Source organism: Macaca fascicularis, chromosome 18 (genome assembly GCF_037993035.2).
Source record: "Macaca fascicularis isolate 582-1 chromosome 18, T2T-MFA8v1.1".
In the NCBI taxonomy this organism is placed as follows: Eukaryota; Metazoa; Chordata; class Mammalia; order Primates; family Cercopithecidae; genus Macaca; species Macaca fascicularis.
Genome location: NC_088392.1, coordinates 22,151,395 through 22,178,818, shown reverse-complemented (window position 1 = coordinate 22,178,818; position 27,424 = coordinate 22,151,395). Strand labels below are relative to the sequence as shown.

Sequence of the window (27,424 nt, the reverse complement as noted above, 5' to 3'; positions counted from 1 at the left end):
CAGATCACAAGGTCAGAAGTTCAAGACCAGCCTGACCAACATGGTGAAACCCTGTCTCTACTAAAAATACAAAAATTAGCTAGGTATGGCGGCGCACACCTGTAATCCCAGCTACTGGGGAGGCTGAGGCAGGAGACTTGCTTGAACCGGGACCCGGGAGGTGGAGGTGGCAGTGAGCCAAGATTGCGCCACTGTACTCCAGCCTGGGAGACAGAGCGCGAGTCCATCTCAAAAACAAACAAAAAAATCAGCCACTCGGGAGGCTGATGCAGAAGAATCATTTGAACCTGGGAGACAGAGGTTGCAATGAGCTGAGATCACACCATTGCACTCCAGGCTGGGCGACAAGAGCAAAACTCAGTCTCAAAAAAATAAAAAAGAAAGAGGAAGAGAGAGCACAAGGTATTTAGGTGGCAGCAACAGCACAGAGTGGCTGCAACAAGACAGATGCTCAGGAACAGGTCATGGCAGGCCGAGAGGCGGAAGTGTCTCTGCACAGAGAGGCTGAAGCAAGGGCTGAGCATACGTCCTGCACAAAAGTACACACAGTATACCTGCCAAGGAGGGAAAGGCGCCTTCAAGAACACAATCATACCCTGTAATTGAATCATCACCAGGCCCATCTCAACTTCTCACCCACACCCAAACTCAAGATAGGTTCCATGGTACTCAGGGTAGATATGCAGGTGAATGGAAGCTAAGAAATTGATTTGTACAGTTGTAAATATTTTCTGTCACTGGATTATTTCTTTGTAATCTGAGGTCTCCAATCTTTTGCTATGATATTTTAGGTTGGGAAAGAAGAGGGGACATGTTCTGTGAACCTGAAGGAGAGACATTGTCCTAACAAAGCAAACTGGTAAATATAGCAACATTAGGCTGGGCAAAGTGGCTCACACCTGTAATCCTAACACTTTAGGAGGTCAAGGCAGGAAGATCGCTTAATACCAGGAGTTCAAGACCAGCCTGGTCCATGTAGCGTGACCCTGTCTCTATAATTTCTCTTTCTTTTTTTTTTTTTTTAATTAGCTGGGTGTGGTGGTGCATGCATGTAGTCCCAGCTACTTGGGAGACTGAGGTAGGATTGTTGCTTGAGCCCAGGAGGACAAGGTTGCAGTGAGCTGTGATCATGCCACTGCACTCCAGCCTGGGTGACAGAAAAAAAAAAAAAAAGAAAACATTAAGGGGAACGGATGTTTTTGCCATCCATTTATCAAGGTCTTTGGGATGCTAATTGGCAGGATGCAGATGGCCCCCTTCTAAGCAATGTTTCTGGGGACCTCTCAGGCCATAGTTCAGTGAGCAGTGCTTCTTTGCTTCTTTTCCCTCTGCCCATCTGCCATTGCCCAACCTCACTGCCACCCCTCCCCACCTCTCACCCTTCAGAGAGCGGAGAAGTTGGTAGTCGGAATATTTTCTTCACTTACATCCTCATCTTTCAGGGGTCCTGGGGAAGGATGTGCAGAGATAAAAAGAATAAATTAATCTGTTCTCAAGAGAAGATCTGCCTCAGCTGGCTGACAGCTTAATCTCCCCAGGGTTCTGAAACATTCCTTTTATTTTAATGTGCTGGCTTTTTGTAAAATACTGTTGAAAAGAAACAGAATTTTGGATAATTGGGCAGTAGCAACATCTTTTAAAGGAAAACGGATATAGTCTATTAAAGGTATCTGTAATAAACACCTTAGGGGACAGCTCATTAATTTTTAGCCAAAAGAGCCATTTACCCTATATCTTCTCCTTAACCAAATTCTCACTTCTTGATTTTTTTTTTCTCCCATTGATTTTGATGTAAAAAGGAAAGGGAGGACTCACTCCTCTATGCATGCCCATCTCTCTATAGAGCATCTTTGGGGCCCCAGAACCACCTAAATGTTGGGAGTTATGTTATCATTGGACCATCAAGCTCATCCCTGATGCCATCCTTATCACCACATCCCATTGCCCCCGTCTCTCTCTCTTTTTTTTTTTTTTTAAGACAGAGTCTCATTCTGTCGCCCAGGCTACAGTACAGTGGTGTGATCTCAGCTCACTGCAACCTCTGCCTCCCAGGTTCAAGCAATTCTCCTGCCTCAGCCTCCTGAGTAGCTGGGATTACAGGCGCCCGCCACCACACCCGGCTAATTTTTGTATTCTTCATACAGGCGGGGGTTTCGCCATGTTGGCCAGGCTGGTCTCAGACTCCTGGCCTCAGGTGATGCACCCGCCTCGGCCTCCCAAAGTGCTAGGCGTGAGCCACTGCACCCAGCCACCCCATGTCTCTTCTCAGAACATCTCTGAAGTGATTTTTCAATGATTTTCCATGCCCCACCCATCTGAACTTTAATCCTGCATTTCTCTGTACCAGCCTACATTTGTTGTCCTCACAAGATTAAATGTTCTTGACTGCACCCGCTATGTCTCTATTCCATCTAGCCCAATGTCTGACTCTCAGAAGGTTGTGCTAATTTTCCATTGCTGCATGACGAATTATCACTGCCGGGCATGGTGGTGCTCACCTGTAGCCCCAGCCACTCAGGGTCTGAGGCCAAAGGACGCCTTGAGTCCAGGAGTTCTGGGCCTTAGTGCCCTATGCCAATCAGGGGTCTGCACTAAGTTTGGCATCAATATGGTGACCTCTCGGAAGTAAGGGACCACTAGGTTGCCTAAGAAGGGGTGAATCAGCCACGGCCAGAAATGTAGCAGGCCAGAACTTCCATGCTGATCAGTAGTGGGATCATGCCTGAAAATAGCCACCACACTCCAGCCTGGGTAACATAGTGAGACCCCGTCTCTAAAAAAAAAAAAACAACAACAACAAGCAAATTACCACAAACACCAAATAGGTGTTGAAACCAGCACCTATGTATAAACTCACAGTTTTGTAGCTCAGAAGTCTGGGCAGGCCCATCTGGGTTCTCTGTTCTGGTATCACAAGGCTAAAACCAAGGTGTTGGCTAGGCTGGACTCCAGGGAAGAAGCTGCTTCCAAGTTCATTCAGCTTGTTGGCAAATTTTAGTTCTGTGCAGCTATGAGACCAAGGTCCCTGCTACCTTGTGGGCTGTCAGCCATGGGTCACTCTCATCTCCTAGAAGCTGCTCTTTGGTCCTTACCTGTGACCTCCTCCATCTTCACAATGCATCAAAATCTTATGCTTTCCATCTCTCTGACCTCCCTTTTTGCCATCAACTTGATAAAACTCTCTGCTTGTAATGGATTTGTGATTAGATTAGGCCCCCCAGAAAATTCCCCCTTTGATTAACTCTGAATCAACTGATTAGTGACCTTAATGACATCTACAAAATCACTTTTTACCAGGTAATGGAGCCTAATCAGGGTATTCCTAGACCATGGGATGAGAACAGGAAATCTCATGAATGGGGTCATTTTAGGATTTTTCCTAACACAAGCATCTCAGAATATATGCAAGAGCCAGAGTTATTGGGGTAGGATGATCCCCACCCAAGCAATTTCTGTCTACTGTCGTTGCTATGACAAATCCTGACCTGGCCCCTGACCAGCTGACAACTGTGTAGACCTAACTGGATGCCATGATCCCATCTGGGTACTTCATGTACACAGTAGAGGGAGCCGAGTGACACCAACACCCACAGCTGGTTCCCTCTGGCAAGTCCAAGGGTTGTCTAATACACTAGCCCCTCAACCACACTCAAAGACTGATCTTCTAAATTGGGACAGAGGTCATTCATGATCCCTTAGCTTTAAAAGACACCATTTCACCTTTCCTAAATTCATCCCCTAGAGCCTAGACTCTAGACTGGTCTAGGGTCCTTTGCTTGATAGTAAATATTTTCCATTCACCCCTCAATCCTTGGTTTCTTAGTATTTTAGTTTACATTTTGTAGCCGGGCACGGTGGCTCATGCCTGTAATCCCAGCACTTTGGGAGGCCGGGGCAGGCAGGATCACCTGAGGTCAGGAGTTTGAGACCAGCCTGACATGGAGAAACCCCATCTCTACTAAAAATATAAAATTAGCCGGGCGTGGTGGCACATGCCTGTAATCCCAGCTACTCAGGAGGCTGAGGCAGGAGAATTGCTTGAACCCGAGAGGCGGAGGTTGCAGTGAGCTGAGATCACACCACTGCACTCCAGCCTGGGCGAAACAACAGCGAAACTCCGACTCAAAAAAAAAAAAAAAAAAAAAAAATTGTATATTTTGTTTGTTGGACCAGAGATCTCCCTGCTCTTGGATCGGGTGTCCTTACCCATTGTTGCATACCCTCCCCTGCACCCACAGCTCCCGTCCTTCTCTTCTCTGCAGCTCCCAAAAGCCTTTCTTCTTCTCTATCTACAGGTATGAGAACCTCCACTCCCCACCCCAGATGCCCCTATTTCTGTGTCTTGCCACAGATCTCTCTTGCTAACTCTGTATGTCAAATGCCTGGCACATGGCAGCCATCAGTTTATATCCTCAAATTGACTAAATGATTAAATGTATCGCCGGGCGCGGTGGCTCAAGCCTGTAATCCCAGCACTTTGGGAGGCTGAGACGGGTGGATCACGAGGTCAGGAGATCGAGACCATCCTGGCTAACACGGTGAAACCCCGTCTCTAATAAAAAATACAAAAAACTAGCTGGGCAAGGTGGTGGGCGCCTGTAGTCCCAGCTACTCCGGAGGCTGAGGCAGGAGAATGGCGTGAACCCGGTAGGCGGAGCTTGCAGTGAGCTGAGATCCGGCCACTGCACTCCAGCCTGGGCGACAGAGCAAGACTCCGTCTCAAAAAAAAAAAAAAAAAAAAAAAATGATTAAATGTATCAATGAATTGGTGAGTTGAGTCATCTATTACTCCATCAGCGCCACGGGACTGCCTCTCTGTTTATAGGATCATTCATTCATTTATCCCTAGGATTACAAAGATAAATGTGAATAGGATAAACATTTTTCCTAGGCTGTTGAAGAATCTGTGCTCAGTAGAAGATCTGGGGCATTCCATCCCTTTGGGTTAAGTTTTCTGAGCCCAAAAATGTCTTTAAAAATCAACTTCTGTGCTTGCTTTGGCAGCACATATACCAAAATTGGAACAATATGGAGAAGATTCGCATGGCCCGTTTGTAAGGATGACACGCAAATTCATGAAGGATCCCATAGTTTAAAATAGCAAAATAAATCAACTTCTAGAAGCACAAGCTACTGTCAAATTTAATCATTAAGATTCCAGGTCTGCCAATCCAAAGAGTGATCGAATTTCTTTCTTTTGTGAAATACAGCATTCTCTTTGTTTTTCACTAAAAGAGACACTTAAATTTGCTTCCCACCAGGTCTGAAGCTGGTGCCTAATGTGGCTGAAAATGTTATTGAGCCCAGTGAGGAAATCCAATGCCCTCGGGCTGCCGGGCTGAATGGCAGCCCTGTTTCCAAGGGCATCCTCCTTTGTCTGCCTGGAGTCTCAAATGACATGTTTGGACACAAAGCCTCTTAGGTAGAAATTACTACATTAGCAGGCATTCCTAATTTGCAGCTAGGTTTATTATTTCAAAGTCTCTTACCACGATTAGACTTCAATGAGGTTTTACAGCTGAGCGGCAACCCTCCTTTGGAAATATGTTTTGTTATGCTGTTTATTAGTTTACGCATTTATCTCTCTTTTTTAAGGTCTCCTCTTTGAAAGACAGCCATCTGCGTTGAAATTTTTCAGGGACGATTTTACCCTCTTCCCATCGAGGTCATTTTTTAACCTCTCTGAGATACTTACCATTATGAGTTTAAAACCTTTCTATGTGAAGACAGCAGAGAGCAGATTGCTGACGGGGTCTAGGAAAGTCAGAATCTCTGTGGAACCTGGGGAAAGAGAGGCCATTTTCCTAATGGTTATTATTCTCAGGCGGGAGATTAAGTAGCCCCGTATACAGGCAGGGTTAGGTCAAGGAACTCTGGATCATAGGAACCACAGGAGAGCCGGTCTGTTTCCCCCACTCACTAGCTGCATTGATTATATTTTATCATTATTATTTTATTTTTATTTTTATTTTTATTTTTGAGATGGAGTTTCTCTCTTGTTGCCCAGGCTGGAGTGTGATGGCGCAGTCTCGGCTCACTGCAACCTCTGCCTCCTGGGTTCAAGCAATTCTTCTGCCTGAGCCTCCCGAGTAGCTGGGATTACAGGCGCGTGCCACCATGCCCAGCTAATTTTGTATTTTTAGTAGAGACGGGGTTTCTCCATGTTGGTCAGGCTGCTCTCGAACTCCCAACCTCAGGTAATCCACCCACTTCGGCCTCCCAAAGTGCTGGGATTATAGGCGTGAGCCATCACACCTGGCCAATTTTATTATTTTCTTTCTTTTTTCTACTTTCTTTCTTTTTTTTTTTTTTTTTTTTTTTTTTTTGAGACGGAGTCTCGCTCTGTAGCCCAGGCTGGAGTGCAGTGGCCGGATCTCAGCTCACTGCAAGCTCCGCCTCCCGGGTTCACGCCATTCTCCGGCCTCAGCCTCCCGAGTAGCTGGGACTACAGGCGCCCGCCACCTCGCCCGGCTAGTTTTTTTTGTATTTCTTAGTAGAGACGGGGTTTCACCGTGTTAGCCAGGATGGTCTCGATCTCCTGACCTCGTGATCCACCCGTCTCGGCCTCCCAAAGTGCTGGGATTACAGGCTTGAGCCACCGCGCCCGGCCACTTTCTTTTTTTTTTGAGACAGAGTCTCGCTTTGTAACCCAGGCTGGAATGCAGTGGCCCGATCTCAGTTCACTGCAAGCTCTGCCTTCTAGGTTCACGCCATTCTCCTGCGTCCGTCTCCTGAGTAGCTGGGACTACAGGCGCCTGCCACCATGCCCAGAATTTTTTGTATTTTTAGTAGATACAGGATTTCACTGTGTTAACCAAGATGGTTTCAACCTCCTGATCTTGTGATCCGCCCACCTCAGCCTCCCAAAGTGCTGGGATTACAGGCGTGAGTCACTGTGCCCGGCCTATTTTCTATATTCTTGATGCTCTAGTATCTGGGGGCTCACTGACTTGGAAGAGACTGCCCTTCCCAGGGTTAGCCAATTTTTAGAGACAGCAAACTCGTCCCCTGGTCGTGGGACTTTCATATACAAACTAACGGATCCAGATGCCATACTCCAAGCCACCTTCTTTACCTGGCTCTTACACTCCAGGGGGCAAAATTATTCTGCCCCAATCATCCCAGGACCAGATACCAGATGACTCAAGACACCCTCTAAACCTCAGAGCCTGCAGAAATTATTCCAACTGGCCAATCCTAAACCTGCCTTCCCTGTTGACCCTGCCATGCCCAGTCCCTCCTGTGAAAACCACAGTAGAGGTTCTCACCCTTGCTTTCCCCTGGCCCTTTCTGCCTCCTGACCGACCTCGTGTTACCTGATAGGCTCCTGAGGCTCCTGTTTCTAAGGAACTCTGCGTATAAAAGCTATCTTTTCAATGGTAGTCACCTCCTGATCTGTTGGCCTCACCATACCTGAATAATAATAAAACCTACATCTTAAAACACAACTCCAATCTCACACTCCCAGAAAGTGAGAAACAGAAGAAAACCAAAACCTATGATTACCAATTCAATCCAGAACACTGAGAGACAAAGGAGGCTTTGAAGGAGAAGGGCAGACGACCAACATCTTCTGTGAACACTATCCAAGTTATCTTCATCAAGAGCTTGGGAAGTGGACGTTTTGTCACGCTCATTTTGCCGATGGGCAACTACTGTTATGGGTGGTGAATCCCTACGGGTCTGCAGCAACCTCAATTCTTTTTTTTTTTTTTTTTTTTTTTTGAGACGGAGTCTCGCTGTGTCTCCCAGGCTGGAGTGCAGTGGCGTGATCTCGGCTCACTGCAAGCTCCGCCTCCCGGGTTCACGCCATTCTCCCGCCTCAGCCTCCCAAGTAGCTGAGACTACAGGCGCCCGCCACCACGCCCGGCTAGTTTTTTGTATTTTTAGTAGAGACGGGGTTTCACCATGTTAGCCAGGATAGTCTCGATTTCCTGACCTCGTGATCCACCCGCCTCGGCCTCCCAAAGTGCTGGGATTACAGGCTTGAGCCACCGCGCCCGGCCAGCAACCTCAATTCTTGCCTCCTCAGACAAAAGAATTCGACTGAGAGGCATGAGGCAGAGGAGAGACCCAAGCAAGTTTTAGAGCGGGAGAGAAAGTTTATTAAAAAACTTTAGAGCAGGAATGAAAGGAAGGAAAGTACACTTGGAAGAGGGCCAAGTGGGCAACTTCAGAGATCAAGCGTGCGGTTTGACTTTTTGACTTGGGGTTCTATACATTGGCGTACTTCCGGGGTCTTGCATCCCCGCTCCTGTGTTCTTCCCTTGGGGTGGGCTGTCCACATGCGCAGTGGCCAGCTAGCGCTTGGGAAGGGAGCATGCGCAGTGTGTGTTTACTAGAGTTGTACGCATGCTCACTTGAGGCGTTCTACTCTTACCAGTTAAATGTTCCTAGAAGGTCATATACCAGTTAAACTCTACCACCATTTTGCTGCTTTTTTTTTTTTTTTTTTTTTTTTTTTTTTGAGACAGAGTCTCGCTCTGTTGCCCAGGCTGGAGTGCAGTGGCACAATCTTGGCTCACCCCAACCTCCGCCTCCCGGGTTCAAGCCATTCTCTGCCTTAGCCTCCTGAGTAGCTGGGATTAGAGGCACGTGCCACCATGCCCTGCTAATTTTTGTATTTTTGTATTTTTAGTAGAGATGGGGTTTCACCATGTTGGCCAGGCTGGTCTCAAATTCCTGACCTTAGGCGATCCTCCCCACCTCAGCCTCCCAAGTGCTGGGATTATAGGCCTGAGCCACCGAGCCAGGCCTACTATTTTGCTTCTTAATGCGCATGCTCGGGCCCACTCGTTGGACTCCTGAGATCTTATCGGGAAGCTGCCGATCACCAGCTTTAGGTATTTCTGTTTACTGGGAGACTGCCTTTCCCTGGTGCTGGCTGGGACCAATTATTATTTTAGAGAGAGGGTTAACAACCGCCTGACCATCACCTGATGGTTGCCTGACATTCCTGGTGTGTGGGTGGGTGGGTGGGCCGCACTCTCTGCCCTGCTCATGCCTGACTAGCTACCTACAGTGACACTATGACTTCAGGAAGTTAAATAGTTTGTCCAGGGCCACAAAGCCACACTAGTAGGCACTACAGCCAAGATGAAAACTCAGTGTTATTTAATCAGTAGTCGGTGCCAGCCCAACTCCCTTTATCTCAACTCCTACCCTCTGCACCTCCTACTTCATACGGGAGCTTCTCCTGAGTTCTATTCCTGACTAGCTTTGCTGTCTGTCAAACGCCTTAAAATGGAAGAGATGACTACTTATGGTCTTGCACCTCCTGCTAATGATACTTCAGACAATCAGTGGTTTTTCCTGGTATCTGATGTCCTGCAGTGTAGACTTCTCTGAGCTACATGCAGCGGGGGAATAGGAGTCCTGGGCAAGACTCACGTGCTTACAGGCAGTTTACAATTGAATCCAAGACACATAGCAGAAGCAAGACTAGATAATACAGGGGAGCAGGCCGGGCACAGTGGCTCACGCCTGTAATTCCAGCACTTTGGGAGGCTGAGGTGGGCAGATCACCTGAAGTCAGGAGTTCAAGACCAGCCTGGCCAACATAGTGAAACCCCATGTCTACTAAAAATACAAAAAAATTAGCTGGGTGTGGTGGGCGCCTATAATCCCAGCTACTTGGGAGGCTGAGGCAGGAGAATCTCTTGAACCTGGGAGGCAGAGGTTGCAGTGAGCTGAGATCGTGCCATTGCACTCTGGCCTGGGCGACAGAGCAAGACTCTGTCTCCAAAAAAAAAAAAAAAAAAAAAAAAAAAAAATATATATATATATATATATATATATATATGTATGTATGTATGTATGTAATACAGGGGAGCATTTAGTCAGCTGCCAAATTGCAAGGTACAAAACATACAAGTAGAAAGAGTAGAGGAGATCGAGGACTTCCTGGACTAGATCAGGACTTTAAAGGATGGGAAACAGCTGGGTAAAGAAAAGATAAAAGGATTGTTTTCAGATGATATGGTGGTTCTTCAAAAATTGAATTACCATACTATATGGTTTGGCTGTGTCCAAAACTGTGTATTTTTGGTACCTCATATAAATGGAACCATACAGTATTTGTCTTTTTGCGACTGGCTTATTTCACTTAGCATAAAGTCCTCAAGGTTCATCTATGTGGAAGCATTTGGCAGAATTTTCTTTTTTCAGGCAGAATAATATTCCGTCATATGGAATAATATTCCATAATATTTTGTTTATCTGTTAATCTATCAGTGGATGCTTGGCTATACACAAATCTGAGTTCCCACTTTCATTTCTTTTGGATTATATACCTGGAAGTAAAATTGCTGGATATATGGTGTATTAGTCCATTCTCATGCTACTCATGAAGACATACTCAAGACCGGGTAATTTATAAAGGAAAGAGGTTTATTTTATTTATTTACTTATTTTTGAGACAGTGTTTCACTCTGTTGCCCAGTCTGGTGTGCAGTGGTCCCATCTCAGCTCACTGCAACCTCTGCCTCCCGGGTTCAAGCAATTCTCTCACCTCAGCCTTCGAGTAGCTAGGATTACAGGCGCCTGCAATTTTTGTATTTTTAATAGAGACAGGGTTTCACCATGTTGGCCAGGCTGGTCTCCAACTCCTGACCTCAAGGGATCCGCCTGCCTCAGCCTCCCAAAGTTTTGGGATTACAGGCGTGAGCCACCACTCCCGGCACTAGGGGCCTGTTGAAGGCCAGAAAACATTCAAGGCCTGCTCAGAGAAGCAGTTTCCTTTTTTTTTTTTTTCCCGAGACGGAGTCTCAGTCTGTTACCAGGCTGGAGTACAGTGGTGTGTCTCGGCTCACTGCAACCTCTGCCACCTAGGTTCAAGCAATTCTCCTGCCTCAGCCTCCCGAGTAGCTGGGATTACAGGCATCTGCCACTGCGCCTGGATAATTTTTGTATTTTTAGTAGAGAAGAGGTTTCATCATCTTGGCCAGGCTGGTCTTGAACTCGTGTCCTCGTGATCCACCCGCCTCAGCCTCCCAAAGTGCTGGGATTACAGGCGTGAGCCACTGTGCCTGGCCTAAGAAGCAGTTTCCTAATGGCCATGAGGCAAGTACCTCCAGGCAGAGAAAGGATTTTAGAATTGGAATTAAAATCAAATCCTGGCCTGGGGTGGTGGCACTCACCTACAATCCCAGCTCAGGAAGCTGAGGTAGGAGGATCCCTCGAGCCCAGAGGTTTGAGTTCAGCCTGGGCAGGGTAGTGAGACCTGCATCTCTAGAAACAAATAAAACAGGTAGGGCATGATGGCTCGATCCTGTAATCCCAGCACTTTGGGAGGCAGAGGCAGGTGGATCACTTGAGGTCAGGAGTTTGAGACCAGCCTGGCCAACGTAGTGAAATCCAGCCTGTACTTTTTTTTTAAGTATAAAAAATATATTAAATTAAAAAAAAAAAAAATCCCAGTGTGATTATTTAGATATACTGTTTCTTAGGCTAGATTGCTTAATTCTCTTTTTTTTTTCTTTTTTTTGAGACGGAGTCTTACTCTGTCGCCCAGGCTGGAGTGCAGTGGTGCAATTTCGGCTCACTGCAACCTCTGCGTTCTGGTTCAAGCAATTCTCCTGCCTCACCTCCTGCGTAGCTGGGATTACAGGCACCTGCCACCAGGCCCAGCTAATTTTTGTATTTTTAGTAGAGATGGGGTTTCACCATGTTGGTCAGGCTGGTCTTGAACTCCTGACCTCGTTGATCTGCCCGCCTCAGCCTCACAAAGTGCTGGGATTACAGGCGTGAACCACGGGCCGGCACTTAATTCTCTTTGTTATTATTATACCCTTGTCTCAACATCCATTGCTGGGCTCATTAAAACCCACAGATCATCCTAAAACCACTTTTCAAAATTACTTGACAAGTTCTTTCTCAAAACCCTCTACCAAGAAGCTAAAATAGAACTTTTGGTCTTCCCTTGTTTCCTTACCACTCCCTGAAAATCCAGTGACAGAAGCCAGTAGCAAAATGAGGAAAAGTCAGGATGCAAGCAGAGAACCCATGTGGGATTTTAAATTAACTGAGAGTTATTTATATCAGTTTTTATTCCAGAGATTTCCTGGTGCCTTGTTAGCAGAAGATGATGAGTATGCAGTTTGGCAATTTTTTTTTTAATGAGCCGGGGTTTTTTTTTTTTTTTTTTTTTTCTTTTTTAAAGATGGGAGTCTCATTATGTTGCCCAGGGTGGCTTCGAACTCCTGTGCTCAAAGGACCCTCCTCCCTCATCTTGCTAAGTAGCTGGGAAAATGGGCCTATTCTGAAAACAGTCAGTTGTATTAATGAAGCTTGATAGCCTTATAATAGATTTTCTTTTGAGGCTGCTTCTGCCAAAACATGGTGAAATAATAGACACATTTATCTATTAGTCATGTTTATAGTCTCCACCCCAGGCAATCCAGGATTCTTTGTGACCAAATGTCACTCTCCATTCAGGCTACTGTGGAATATCATCTATGTTTGCAAATATTTACTTTCACACCTCCCATTTCAAGTGAGTTTTCTTTTTTTTTTTTTTTTTTTTTTTGAGACGGAGTCTCGCTCTGTCGCCCAGGCTGGAGTGCAGTGGCCGGATCTCAGCTCACTGCAAGCTCCGCCTCCCGGGTTTACGCCATTCTCCTGCCTCAGCCTCCCGAGTAGCTGGGACTACAGGCGCCCGCCACCTCGCCCGGCTAGTTTTTTTGTATTTTTAGTAGAGACGGGGTTTCACCATGTTAGCCAGCATGGTCTCGATCTCCTGACCTTGTGATCCGCCCGTCTCGGCCTCCCAAAGTGCTGGGATTACAGGCTTGAGCCACCGCGCCCGGCCTCAAGTGAGTTTTCTAACAATTTACGCCCTGGTCCACCCTTCCTTGGGTGAGCCACCACACCTGGCCCCACTGCAGATTTCTTTTTTTTTTTTTTTTTTTTTTGAGACGGAGTCTCGCTCTGTCGCCCGGGCTGGAGTGCAGTGGCGGGATCTCAGCTCACTGCAAGCTCCGCCTCCCGGGTTCACGCCATTCTCCTGCCTCAGCCTCCCGAGTAGCTAGGACTACAGGTGCCTGCCACCTCGCCCAGCTAGTTTTTTGTATTTTTTAGTAGAGACGGGGTTTCACCGTGTTAGCCAGGATGGTCTCGATCTCCTGACCTCGTGATCCGCCCATCTCGGCCTCCCAAAGTGCTGGGATTACAGGCTTGAGACACCGCACCCGGTCCCCACTGCAGATTTCATAATTTTATTTATTTATTTATTTATTTTTATTTTTCAGAGACAGAGTCTCGCTGTGTTGCCCAGGCTGGAGTACAGTGGTGCGATCTTGGTTCATTGCAACCTCCACCTTCTGGGTTCAAGCAATTCTCCTGCCTCAGCCTCCCACGAAGCTAGGATTACAGGTGCACACCACCATGCCTGGCTAATTTTTGTATTTTTAGTGGAGACGGGGTTTCACCATGTTGGTCAGGCTGGTCTGGGACTCCTGACCTTGTGATCTGCCCACCTCAGCCTCCCAAAGTGCTGAGATTACAGGTGTGAGCCACTGTGCCTGACCAGATTTCATAATTTTAAAGCATTAACTTAATCCAAACATGAGCAGGAGAGGATCGTGGTCCCCCATTATTTGCAGGGGGTACACTGCAAAACCACCAGTGGAGGCCTGAACCACAGATGGTACCAAACCTGATTGCCATCAGTAGAAACATATTTGATACTACGGAGACAAAAGTGGAAAAATAAAAACATATATATATATACACGTTTCTCGCCAGCCTGGGCGAGATCGTGCAGTGGCACGATCTTGGCTCACTGCAACCTCCACCTCCTGGGTTCAAACGATTCTCGTGCCTCAGCCTCCCGAGTACCTGGGATTACAGGCACATGTCACTACACCCAGCTAATTTTTGTATTTTTAGTAGCAATGGGATTTCAGCATGTTGGCCAGGGTGGTCTTGAACTCCTGACCTCGTGATCCACCTGCATCGGCCTCCCAAAGTGCTGGGATTACAGGCGTGAGCCACCACACCCAGCCAAAAACCATGATTTTTTCTTTTTTTTTTTTTTTTTTTGAGACAGAGTTTTGCTCTTGTTTCTCAGGCTGGAGTGTAATGGCGCAATCTTGGCTCACCACAACCTCCACCTCCTGGGTTCAAGCAATTTTTCCTGCCTCAGCCTCCCTAGTAGCTGGGATTACAGGCACCTCCTACCACGCCCAGCTAATTTTGTATTTGTAGTAGAGATGGGCTTTCTCCATGTTGGTCAGGCTTGTCTTGAACTCCTGACCTCAGATGATCCGCCTGCCTCGGCCTCCCAAAGTGCTGGGATTACAGGCGTGAGCCACCACGGCTGACCAAAAACCATAATTTTTTTTTTTTTTTTTTTTTTGAGACGGAGTCTCGCTCTGTCGCCCAGGCTGGAGTGCAGTGGCGCGATCTCGGCTCACTGCAAGCTCCGCCTTCCGGGTTCACGCCATTCTCCTGCCTCAGCCTCCCGAGTAGCTGGGACTACAGGCGCCCATAACCGCGCCCGGCTAATTTTTTGTATTTTTAGTAGAGACGGGGTTTCACCGTGGTCTCGATCTCCTGACCTTGTGATCCGCCCGCCTTGGCCTCCCAAAGTGCTGGGATTACAGGCGTGAGCCACCGCGCCCGGCCCCAAAAACCATAATTTTTAAAAAATATTATAAATAGTAAAAAAATATATATATATATATTTTTTTTTTTTTCATGAGGTTGCAGCCAGGTGCAGTGGCTCACACCAGTAATCCCAGCATTTTGTGAGGCCAAGGTGGGTGGATCACCTGAGGTCAGGAGCTCGAGACTAGTCTGGCCAACATGGGGAAACCCCATCTCTACTATAAAAAACAAAAAAGTCAGCCGGCCATGGTGGTGGGTGCCTGTAATCCCAGCTATTCAGGAGGCTGAGGTGGAAGAATTGCTTGAACCCAGAGGCAGAGGCTGCAGTGAGCCAAGATTGTGCCACTGCACTTCAGCCTGGGAAACAGTAACACTCCATCTCAAAAAAAAAAAAAAAGAAATGTTTGAGTTCATATCTTCTACCCACAATTTTAATGCCTTTTTAAAATCTTAAGTAAACATTTATCAAGCAACGTGGCCATAACTTCTGCAGTTTGAGGTGCAACAGCAAAACTAGCATGACTTTCTTTTTGCTTCTTCATAATTTCATGGATATAAGATTCGTTCTCACTCTTGATCTTAGCAACCTCAGCACCGGCTTTTTTTTTTCCTTGTTAAGTCGAGAACTTTCACCTTTTCACTTAAACAAGCACTTTACAACTTCTGTTTGGCATATCCAAATTTCCACCATCGCTATTCTTTTTTTTTTTTTCGAGACCGGGACTCACTCTCTCGTCCCAGGCTGGAGTGCAGCGGCGCAATCTCAGCTCACAGCAACCTCCGTCTTCTGGGCTCAAGTGATCCTCTTACCTCAGCCTCCCAACTAGCTGGGATTACAGGCATGCACCACCATCCCTGGCTAATTTTTTTATTTTTAGTAGAGACGGGATTTCACCATGTTGGCCAGGCTTGTCTTGAACTCCTGGCCTCAGGTGATCCACCCACCTCGGCCTCCCAGAGTTCTGGGATCACAGGTGTGAGCCACCGCGCCCGGCCAGCATCAGTATTCTTGCGCACTGGGGCCATGATGAAGTGAAATAAGAGTGACTTGAACCCAAGCACTGAAATCCATAGACAGCTGATCTGATAACTGAGAAGGCTCTGAGGTGACTCATGAGTGGGGACATCTATGACATGGAGATGCTGGACAAAGGGAGGAATCCCATCGCAGGTGCGAGACTTCATCACACTACTCAGAATGGCAGGTGCAACTTAAAACTTATGAATTGTTTATTTCTGGAATTTTCCATTTAATATTTTTGGACCTTAATTGACCGAAGGTAACTGAAACGGTAGAAAGTGAAATTATGGTTAAGCTCAACTACGGTAAATTGTGACCACCAAAAACAACAGAATTCATAACTGGCACAATGCAGCTATTTCTCCACTAAGGGCCCTGAGTGTTCTTTGAGTGTAAACTTTGTGTTTCTATTTTGGTGGTTATCTAAAAAAAAAGCTAGCATCTGTGTGTTGCAGATCATCTGGCTGATTACTGCACAACTCGAATTCTGCCTCGTGATGCCTGTGTTCACATTTTGCCTTGGATTCCCAGCTGTACTGGCACTACTGAGATACTGAGAGCTCGGGATCCCCTATAACCGTGCATTCTTCCTCACCAACCCAAGAGTAGGATTGCAGCATTGCAAAGCCAGTTCTTCAGTGTAACATGCATATTTGATGATTGGTGTCCACCAAATTGCAGGCTTTTATCTTTTTAATCTTTGGGAGTGAGAGCAGTTGACTTTCAATTTATGAATTTGTAATAAAAGCAAAAATGTCTGGAGAAAAGCAGTAAACTGGAAATTATGATTGGTGTAATTTACAATAGAAATAGGCAATTTCGGCCGGGCGCGGTGGCTCAAGCCTGTAATCCCAGCACTTTGGGAGGCCGAGGCGGGTGGATCACGAGGTCAGGAGATCGAGACCATCCTGGCTAACATGGTGAAACCCCGTCTCTACTAAAAATACAAAAAAACTAGCCAGGCGTGGTGGCGGGCGCCTGTAGTCCCAGCTACTCGGAAGCTGAGGCAGGAGAATGGCGTGAACCTGGGAGGCAGAGCTTGCAGTGAGCCGAGATCGTGCCACTGCACTCCAGCCTGGGTGACACAGCGCGAGACTCCGTCTCAAAAAAAAAAAAAAAAAAAAAAGAAATAGGCAATTTCAAATAAAGAGCAGAAAACCATACCTAATTTATGCACAAGGACAGAATGCATACTGAAATTAACACAAGATTGACACTGAAAGACTAGGCAGAAAAAAACAAAAAAACAGAACAGAAAAAGAAGAGAAGAATGGTGGAAATGTCAACAGATTCCTAGTGGAAATATTTGCTCACAGCCATCAAGCTGTACAAGTTTGAAAAAGTAAGATCAACCAAATATATGACAAGCATCTTTCTGAACTGGCTCTCAACCTTTTCTTTTTCCCTCCTCCCATTCTATTTATACACATCACACTCCCAAGAATAACACAAGAAATTCTGCAAGTTTCCAAGAAGGGAAGATGGAGTGGAGGGCACCCACCCTATCTCCAGTGGAGGGCCCCGGGCTACTCCTCTCCAGATAAGAAAATGCTCACTTCGGCCAAGTGCAGAATGGTCCCCGTTATTTTCTTGGGTATCACTGGAGAATGAGTTCGTTCATGTCAGTAAAATTTCGCTGTCACTCATTAGGATGGCTAATATCCAAATAAACAGAACAGAAAATAACAATTGGTGAGGATGTTGGGAAATTGGAATCCTTGTACATTGCTGGTGGGAAGGTAAAATGGCGCCAATCCTGTAGAAAACAGTAATGCCGTTCCTCAAACACTTAACCCTAGAATTACCATATGATCTAGCAATTATGCTTCGGGGTATGTCCCCAAAAGAAATGAAAGCAGGCACTGATATGGTATGGATCTGGGTCCCCACCCAAATCTCACCTTGAATTGTAATCCCTACATGTCCAGGGAGGGACCTGGTAGGAGGTGATTGGATCATGGGATCGGTTTCCCCCATGTTGTTCTCATAATAGTAAGTTCTCACAAGATTGAATGGTTTTATAAGGGGCTTTCCCTTGGCTCACACTCCTGCCGCCTTGTGAAGAAGGTGCCTGCTTCCCCTTTGCCTTCACTATGATCGTAAGTTTCCTGAGGCTTCCCCAGCTATGGGGAACTGTGAGTCAATTAAGCCTCTTTTGTTTACAGATTACCCAGTCTCAGGTTAATGTATCAGGCAGTATCTTTTTTTTTTTTTTTTTTTTTTTTTTTTGAGACGGAGTCTGGCTCTGTGGCCCAGGGTGGAGTGCAGTGGCCTGATCTCAGCTCACTGCAAGCTCCGCCTCCCAGGTTCCCGCCATTCTCCTGCCTCAGCCTCCCGAGTAGCTGGGACTACAGGCGCCCACCACCTCTCCCGGCTAGTTTTTTGTATTTTTTTAGTAGAGACGAGGTTTCACCAGGTTAGCCAGGATGGTCTCAATCTCCTGACCTCGTGATCCACCCGTCTGGGCCTCCCAAAGTGCTGGGATTACAGGCTTGAGCCACCGCGCCCGGCCATCAGGCAGTATCTTTATAGCAGTGTGAAAATGGACTAATACAGGGACTCAAACAGATACTTTGTACCTTCACATTTCTAACAGCTAAACTGTGGAAGCAACTTAGGTGTCCACTGATAGAGGAATGGAGAAACACAATGTGGAACATGTATACAGTGGAATGGAGGAATAGAGTTCAGCCTTAAAAGGGAAGGTCATTCTTTTTTTTTTTTTTTTTTTAAACAGGATCTCACTCTGTCATCCAGGCTGGAGTGCAGTGGCATGATCTCGGCTCACTGCAACCTCTGCCTCCCAGGCTCAAGTGATCCTCCCACCTCAGCCTCCCAAGTAGCTGGGACTACAAATGTGTGCCACTATGCCCGGCTAATTTTTGTACTTTTTTAGTAGAGACAGGGTTTCACAGTGTTGCCCAGGCTAATTCTGAACTCCAGAACTCAAGCACTCTGACCACCCCAGCCTCCTGAAGTGCTGGGATTACAGATATGAGCCACCGCGACTGGCCTAAATTGTCTAGCTTTTAACTGCCTCATTGCATCTGATAGCTACAAACTACAACCCTTCCCTGTTCCTGAATTTTCTTCCAAAACACATCTGTAATGCCACTGCCATGTCTGCAAAGCACTGATAACTCTTCATCAGAATAGGCAGAAATTCACCTCCCAATCCGACCCCAATCTACCTCCAGTTTACCTCATCTGCAACCCCATCCCTAACCCCATGTGTGATAATCATAGTCTTCTTTTTTTCTGAAACAGAGTTTCGCTCTTGTTGCCCAGGCTGGAGTGCAATGGCGCAATCTCTGCTCACTACAACCTCTGCCTCCCGGATTCAAAGGATTCTCCTGTCTCAGCCTCCCAAGTAGCTGGCATTACAGGTACATGCCACCACGCCGGCTATTTTTGGTGGGTTTTTTTTTTTTTTTTTTTTTTGTATTTTTAGTAGAGACAGGGTTTCATCACATTGGTCAGGCTGGTCTCGAACTCCTAAACCTCGTGATCGCCTCGGCCTCCCAAAGTGCTGGGATTACAGGCATGAGCCACCACGCCCAGCCTTTTTTTCATGACTTTAATACTCTTTAAGGAATGGCACAGCTCCAAATCCTCACAAATATTCCTCATTCTTTGTAGCATATGTTTCTCTGCCTTATGAAACTGTACACTCCTCAAGTCCAAATGAATTCCGACGCCACCTTGGTTGGTCCCACACTGACCTCTAGCCTAAATTAATCTGTCTCCTCAGGAGATTCGGCGTATTTGTTTCTACGTTGGATGACCTTTGCATAAGAAACCAACTGACTGTTTGCTCAGAAGGAGGCTGTGGCAGCATAGGCACTTACACTGTCATAGTCAACACACTGAATTCTAGATACCTACCTGGCTGGCTCTTCTGCTACAAGATCAAGTCTTTATTTAGTTTTCTGTCCCAGTGTCTAGCACGGCACCTTGAATGGGGAGACACTCAGCCATCAATTTACTAAATTGAAAAGAATTGTTGAGAATGCATTGCAGATGCACCTGAATTGGGGGTTACCAAACAGAGAGAGAAGAGGAAATTGTATTGGAGCCAATGATAAATTTAATCTAATTCATATTCATGAACACAGAGATCTTGTCAGCATGTGAAACTCTCGTGGGTGAATTAGGGCAGCAGTCCCCACACTTTTTGGGACCAGGGACTGGTTTCATGGAAGACAATTTTTCCATGGACCAGGGACGGGGAAGATGAAACTGCTCCACCTCAGATCATCAGGCAATAGATTCCCATACAGAGCACGCAACCTAGATCCTTCACATGCGCATTCACAATAGGATTCCTGTTCCTGTGAGAACCTAATGCTGCCACTGATCTGACAGGAGGCGAAGCTCAGGCGGTAATGATGGCTCAGCAGCTGCTCACCTCCTGCTGCGCCGCCATTCTTAACAGGCCACAGACCGGTATCTTCACAGAAGAAACAACCTGGGCCCCTTTCCTATTATTGGTGTGTCCCTTCCCACAGTCACACCCTCTTGTACCTGTCTCTGGAAGGAAAACATAAGGTGTCAGGAAGTTTGAAATTTCCCATCCGTGAGTTTTTCACTTTTTCATCTTCTTGGTGCAGGGAATTCCAAGTATTTAAGAAAGTAAAATGAGGCCACGTCCAGTGGCTCACGCCTGTAATCAATCCCAGCACATTGGGAGGCCGAGGCTGGTGGATCACTTGAGGCCAGGAGTTCAAGTTCAGCCAGACCAAAATGGCAAAACCCTGTCTCTAATTTAAAAATACAAAAATTGGCCAGGCACGGTGGCTCACGCCTGTAATCCCAGCACTTTGGGGGGCCGAGGCGGGCAGATCACGAGGTCAGGAGATCGAGACCATCCTGGCCAACATGGTGAAACCCCGTCTCTACTAAAATTACAAAAAATTAGCCAGGCATGGTGGTGGGTACCTGTAGTCCCAGCTACTCGGGAGGCTGAGGCAGGAGAATGGCATGAACCTGGGAGGCAGAGCTTGCAGTGAGCCAAGATCGTGCCACTGCACTCCAGCCTGGGTGACAGCGCGAGACTCCATCTCAAAAAAAAAAGAAAAAAAATACAAATATTAGCTGGGCGTGGTGGTAGGTGCCCGTAGTCCCAGCTACTGGGGAGGCTGAGGCAGGAGAAGCACTTAAACCCAGGAGACAGAGGCTGCAGTGAGCCTAGATAGTGCCACTGCACTCCAACCTGGCAACAGAGCGGGACCCTGTCTCAAAAAAAAAAAATAAGTACTTTGGGAGGCCGAGATGGGCGGATCACGAGGTCAGGAGATCGAGACCATCCTGGCTAACACGGTGAAACCCCGTCTCTACTAAAAATACAAAAAACTAGCTGGGCGAGGTGGTGGGCGCTTGTAGTCCCAGCTACTCAGGAGGCTGAGGCAGGAGAATGGCGTAAACCCAGGAGGTGGAGCTTGCAGTGAGCTGAGATCCGGCCACTGTACTCCAGCCTGGGCGACAGAGCCAGACTCCGTCTCAAAAAAAAAAAAAAAAAAAAAGTAAAAATATTCTGTACACATCTCTTTTGTATTGCACGCATACAGATGGATGGATGAATGAATGGACAAGTATTTTAACTTTGAATAATTCATAAGAAGTATTACCGGCCGGGCGCGGTGGCTCACGCCTGTAATCCCAGCACTTTGGGAGGCCGAGACGGGCGGATCACAAGGTCAGGAGATCGAGACCACAGTGAAACCCCGTCTCTACTAAAAATACAAAAAAAAAATTAGCCGGGCGCGGTTGTGGGCGCCTGTAGTCCCAGCTACTCGGGAGGCTGAGGCAGGAGAATGGCGTGAACCCGGGAGGCGGAGCTTGCAGTGAGCCGAGATCGCGCCACTGCACTCCAGCCTGGGCGACAGAGCGAGACTCCGTCTCAAAAAAAAAAAAAAAAAAAGAAGTATTACCTTTCTGGCTGAGCACAGTGACTCACACCTGTAATCCCAGCACTTTGGGAGGCCGAGGTGGGCAGATCAGAAGGTCAGGAGTTTAAGACCAGCCTGATCAAAATGGTGAAACCCCGTCTCTACTAAAAATACAAAAATTAGCCAGGCGTGGTGGCGGGCACCTGTAGTCCCAGCTACTCGGGAGGCTGAGGCAGGAGAATTGCTTGAACCCGGGAGGCGGAGGTTGTAGTGAGCGGAGATCGTGCCAATGCACTCCAGCCTGGGCAACAGAGCGAGACTCCGTCTCAAAAAAAAAAAAAAAAAAAAAAGAAATATTGCCTTTCTTTTTTTTTTTTTTTGAGACAGAGTCTCGCTCTGTCGCCCAGGCTGTAGTGCAGTGGCCGGATCTCGGCTCACTGCAAGCTCCGCCTCCCGGGTTTATGCCATTCTCCTGCCTCAGCCTCCCGAGTAGCTGGGACTACAGGCGCCTGCCACCTCGCCCGGCTAGTTTTTTTTTTTTTTTTTTTTTTTTTTTTGAGACGGAGTCTCACGCTGTTGCCCAGGCTGGAGTGCAGTGGCGCAATCTCGGCTCACTGCAAGCTCCGCCTCCTGGGTTCACGCCATTCTCCTGCCTCAGCCTCCTGAGTAGCTAGGACTACAGGAGCCTGCCACCGCGCCCGGCTAATTTTTTGTATTTTTAGTAGAGACGGGGTTTCACTGTGGTCTCGATCTCCTGACCTTGTGATCCGCCCGCCTCGGCCTCCCAAAGTGCTGGGATTACAGGCTTGAGCCACCGCGCCCGGCCCCGGCTAGTTTTTTTATATTTTTTAGTAGAGATGGGGTTTCACCGTGTTAGCCAGGATGGTCTCGATCTCCTGACCTCGTGATCCGCCTGTCTCGGCCTCCCAAAGTGCTGGGATTACAGGCTTGAGCCACCGCGCCCGGCAATATTGCCTTTCTTATATTTCTCACAGTGAGAATGATTTAGCTCCATTTCTAGGCTAAACAGAAAGATGGGTCTGCCTGAAAAATAATTTTAAAATAATTTCTTTTTAGGGCTGAGCATGGTGGCTCACACCTGTAATGTCAGCATTTTGGGAGGCAGACCAGCCTGGACAACAAAGCAGGACTCCTTCTCTACAAAATAAATACATAAATAAATTAGCCGAGCATGGTGGTACACACTTTAGTTTCAGCTACTCCAGAGGCTGAGGTAGGAGTATCGCTTGAGTCCAGGAGTTTGACACTGCAGTGAACTATGATCACACCACTGCACTCCAGCCTGACAGCTTTGTTCCTCCCTAGTGATTTCTAATGTGCATCAAAGTCAAGAACCACTGCATATAAACAATTCTGCAGCTTGTATTTTTGTTTTGTTTTTGTTTTTAAAACAATATGTCTTTTAGATCCTTGCATAGGAATATATGAGTGCTCTCTTTTTAATAGCTGCATAGTATTCCACCAGGTGATGGAGTATGATGGCATTTATAGACATCAGATAGTTCTCTCTTTTTTTTTTTTTTTGAGATGAAGTCTCACTCTGTTGCCCAAGCTGGAGTGCAGTGGCACAATCTCAGCTCACTGGAACCACTACCTCCCAAGTTCAAGTGATTCTCCTGCCTCAACCTCCCAAGTAGCTGGGACTACAGGCACGCACCACCATGCCCGGCTAATTTTTTTTTTTTTTTTTAAGTAGAGACGGGGTTTCACTATGTTGGCAAGGCTGATCTTGAACTCCTGACCTTGTGATCCTCCCACCTCGGCCTCCCAAAGTGCTGGGATTACAGGCGTGAGCCACCACACCTGGCCTGATAGTTTTCAATATTTTGCTCTCACAAGAAATACTGAAACAAATCACCTTTTAAATCTATTGTTTTGCACATATGTATATATAGCTGTTGGATAAAGTCCTACGAATACCATTGCTGAGTGAAATAATATCACTTGTAATTTTGCTAAATATTTCTAAGTTTGCTATTTATTTTGTTAACTACTTGTAATTTTGCTAAATCTTTCATGCTAAACATTTGGTAGACATTGTTAAATTGTCGTATGAGGTTTAATTTTTTTTTTCATGACGAATCAGATACGAACAATCAGAGTTTGCAAGTCCCAGTTACACAGAGAAATTAATCACGGATCATGCAAACTCCAGTTATTATGTTCTACCTGTCCTCCAAAACGAGGAACAGGTAAGGATTATCCCACTAATTTAATAGGATTAAATTATTAATCCGGGTTTATAAAAAGTTTTTAGAGTGAAAAAGTGCGATTTTGTTTTAGAGACACATATTCGAGGACATGATTACTGTTTGGTTTAAATTTCAAAAAGTGACAAGAGATCGCAGAAGTGGATCATTTGTCATTGTTAGGGTTACAGTGTCTTTCCTGATAGGGCTGGTTGGCGGCTCGGTTTCTTGTTCTTTCTTGTCGTTAAAGAGTTTTGTTCTCAGAAAGGAAATAATCTGTGCTCTTTGATGTGGTTCAGAGAAAAGAGACCAACACCACATGTTAAAACTCTTTGTGGCAGATCATCCACGAGCAGCTCTTTAAGAGAAGCAGCTCACAGAGCTCTGGCTCAAACAGGAGAAGTTTTAGAGACCATGGAGAATGTCTGACTCCTCAAGAAAACACAAAAGCTAAGAATGGAAAATGCAAAACACAATTATTATTCCTCTGATGAGAATAACTTTCCAGCTCAAATGAATATTTATTTGTTTGTGTGTGTGTGTGAGACAGGGTCTCGCTCTGTCACCCAGGCTGGAGAGCAGTGGCACGATCTCGGCTCATTGCAACCTCCACCTCCCAGGCTCAAGCAATTCTCATGCCCCAGCCTCCTGAGTAGCTGGGATTACAGGTGCGTGTCTCCACACCGAGCTAATTTTTGTATTTTAGTATAGACAGAGTTTCACCATGTTGGCCAGGCTGGTCTCAAACTCCTGGCCTCAAGTCACCTGCCTGTCTTGGCCTCCCAAAGTGCTGGGATTACAAGCATGAGCCATCTCCCCCGGCCTCAAGTGAATCTTAACTTTGAGGCTATGCAAGAAGCTGAAGACAGTAAATCAAGCACTAAATTAGAAACACACTCTTTAGATGGGCATAGTTGCTCATGCCTGTAATCCCAACACTTTGGGAGGCCAAGGCTGGAAGATCACTTGAGCCCAGTTCGAGATCAGCCTGGGTGACACAGTAGAGTGTAAAGACCCCATCTCTACAAAATAAATAAATAAATAAAAAGTTTTTAAAAATTAGCTGGATGTGGTGGCTCATTCCTATAGTCTCAGCTACTTGGGAGGATTGCTTGAGCCCAGAAGTTTGAGGCTGCAGTGAGTTATGATCACACCACAGCACTCCAGCCTGGGTGACACAGGTGACACAGCCAGACCTTGTCTCTGAAAAAATAAATAAATAAATAAATAAAAAGAAACATACTCTTGTACAAAAAAGTATTTTGCTTTAGGAGCAAAAATAGACACCTTTTGGACGTTTCCACATTTTTATACAATTGAAGATTCCACTCTATAACATGTATCTCTTCTGCTTCCTTCTTGAATTCTCCTTTCTCCTCCTCCTCTGAGAGAGAGACAACAGACAAACACAAAGACAGATACATGGAGATACAGAGGGAACCAACAGATCTTCTGGCATGACATGTTTTTAAAATAGCTGTCAGGATGTGCTGAGAGAAATGGACCTACATAAAATAGATCATTTTTATGTCAAGTGAGTGTTATGATATTTATTTCCTTCCTTCCTTCCTTCCTTCCTTCCTTCCTTCCTTCCTTCCTTCCTTCCTTCCATCCTCCCTCCCTCCCTCCCTCCCTCCCTCCCTCCCTCCCTTCCTCCCTTCCTTCTTTCTTTTTCTTTCTAGACAGAGTTTCACTCTTTCACCCAGGCTGGAGTGAACTGGCATGATCTCGGCTCACTGCAACCTCTGCTACCCGAGTTTAAGCAGGTAGCAGAGGTTGCCTCCTGAGTGGCCTCAGCCTCAGCCTCCTGAGTATCTGGGATTACAGGCGTGAGCCACCACGCCTGGCAAATTTTGATATTTTTAGTAGAGCTGGGGTTTCACCACATTGGCCAGGCTGGTCTCGAACTCCTGACCTCAGGTGATCCACCCGCCTCCTCGGCCTCCCAAAGTGCTAGGATTGTAGGCATGAGGCACCATGCCCGGCCAGATATTCATATATATATATTTTTTGTTTGTTTGTTTATTTGTTTTGTTTTTTTGTGGTTTTATTTGTGTGTTTTTGTGTTTTCTTTTTTTTGAGATAAAGTCTTGCTCTGTTGCCCAGGCTGCTGGAGTGCAGTGGTGCGATCTTGGCTCAGTGCAACCTCCACTTCCCGGGTTCAAGCAATTCTCCTGCCTCAGCCTCCAGGGAGCTAGAATTACAGGCCTGTGCCACCCTACCAGGCTAATTTTTGTATTTTTAGTAGAGGCGGTGTTTCACCATGTTGGCCAGCCTGGTCTTGAACTCCTGACCTCAAGTGATCCACCTGCCTCGGCCTCCCAAAGTGTTAGGATTATAGGCGTGAGCCACCGTGCCCGGCCTCCTATATTTCTTGAAGAAATTCGAGCATCGGCCTTTGAATTGTATCAGTTGAAATTCTGATATAAAGCAATAGAAATTGACTCATGAATATAAGCCAAAAAAGGTTATTTCAATGACACTGAGAAGCTCACAAAATTAAAAGTAGGAACCAGGACAGGTCTGGGAACCACAGTGGCAGAGGCTTGTAAGAAACTTCTGTTGGGGATCTTGCTAACCAATGATTTATTCAAATTCCCAGGAAAAGTAATCTGATTGCATTAGCTTCACCACGTGCCACCTCTTGTGATCAGGGGCTGAGTCTGACATCAGCAAGGGGAAACGGAAGTTGAGAAATATGATGGCCAGACTGCAATAGCTGCCCCGCAAATCACTCAGTAATTTATAACCATGCATTTTGGATCTGAGTAAATAGAAGTGCTATATTGAGATGCTAATCACAGCTATGACTTTGCTCTTCATGAAAATGGGTAGAGGCTGGGTGCAATAGTTCATGCCTGTAATCCCAGCACTTTGGGAGGCCAAGGTGGGGGGATTGCATGAGGTCAAGAGTTCAAAACCAACCTGGCCAACCTGGCGAAAGCCCGTCTATAATAAGAATACAAAAAAATTAGCCAGGCCTGGTTGCACACGCCTATAACCCCAGCTACTAGGGAGGCTGACTCATGAGAATCACAAATCCAGGAGGTAGAGGTTGCAGTGAGCCAAGATCGCGCCTCTGCACTCCAGCCTGGATGACAGATTGAGACTCTGTCTCAACAAAAGAAAATGGGCCTGGTGCAGTGGCTCATGCCTGTAATCCCTGCACTTTGGGAGGCTGAAGTGGGTAGATCACGAGGTCAGGAGATTGAGACCATCCTGGGTAACATGGTGAAACCCCGTTTCTACTAAAAATACAAAAAAAGTAGCCGGGCGTGGTGGCACACACCTGTAATCCCAACTACTTGGGAGGCTGAGGCAGGAGAATCACTTGAACCTGGGAGGCAGAGGTTGCAGTGAGCCAAGATTGCGCTACTACCCTCCAGCCTGGGCAACAGAGCAAGACTTCATCTCAAAAAAAAAAAAAAAGAAAGAAAGAATGAAAGAAAAATAAAATGGGCCGGGCGCGGTGGCTCAAGCCTGTAATCCCAGCACTTTGGGAGGCCGAGGCGGGTGGATCACGAGGTCAGGAGATCGAGACCATCCTGGCTAACATGGTGAAACCCCGTCTCTACTAAAAATACAAAAAACTAGCCGGGCGTGGTGGCGGGCGCCTGTAGTCCCAGTTACTCGGAGGCTGAGGCGGAAGAATGGCGTGAACCCGGGAGGCGGAGCTTGCAGTGAGCCGAGATCGCGCC

General features: G+C 46.6%; 2 non-coding genes across 2 annotated transcripts; one reads left to right on the top strand and one right to left on the bottom strand.

The window, feature by feature from the left end:
• Positions 1 to 4,988: 4,988 nt before the first annotated feature.
• LOC123570171 (U6 spliceosomal RNA) lies at positions 4,989 to 5,095 on the top strand. The gene has a single exon (XR_006694163.1). It is a non-coding gene; the product is annotated as a U6 spliceosomal RNA (small nuclear RNA).
• An 18,523-nt stretch (positions 5,096 to 23,618) lies between these two features.
• On the bottom strand, positions 23,619 to 23,751 carry LOC123570104 (U8 small nucleolar RNA). The gene has a single exon (XR_006694112.2). It is a non-coding gene; the product is annotated as a U8 small nucleolar RNA (small nucleolar RNA).
• Between the last annotated feature and the right edge of the window lie 3,673 nt (positions 23,752 to 27,424).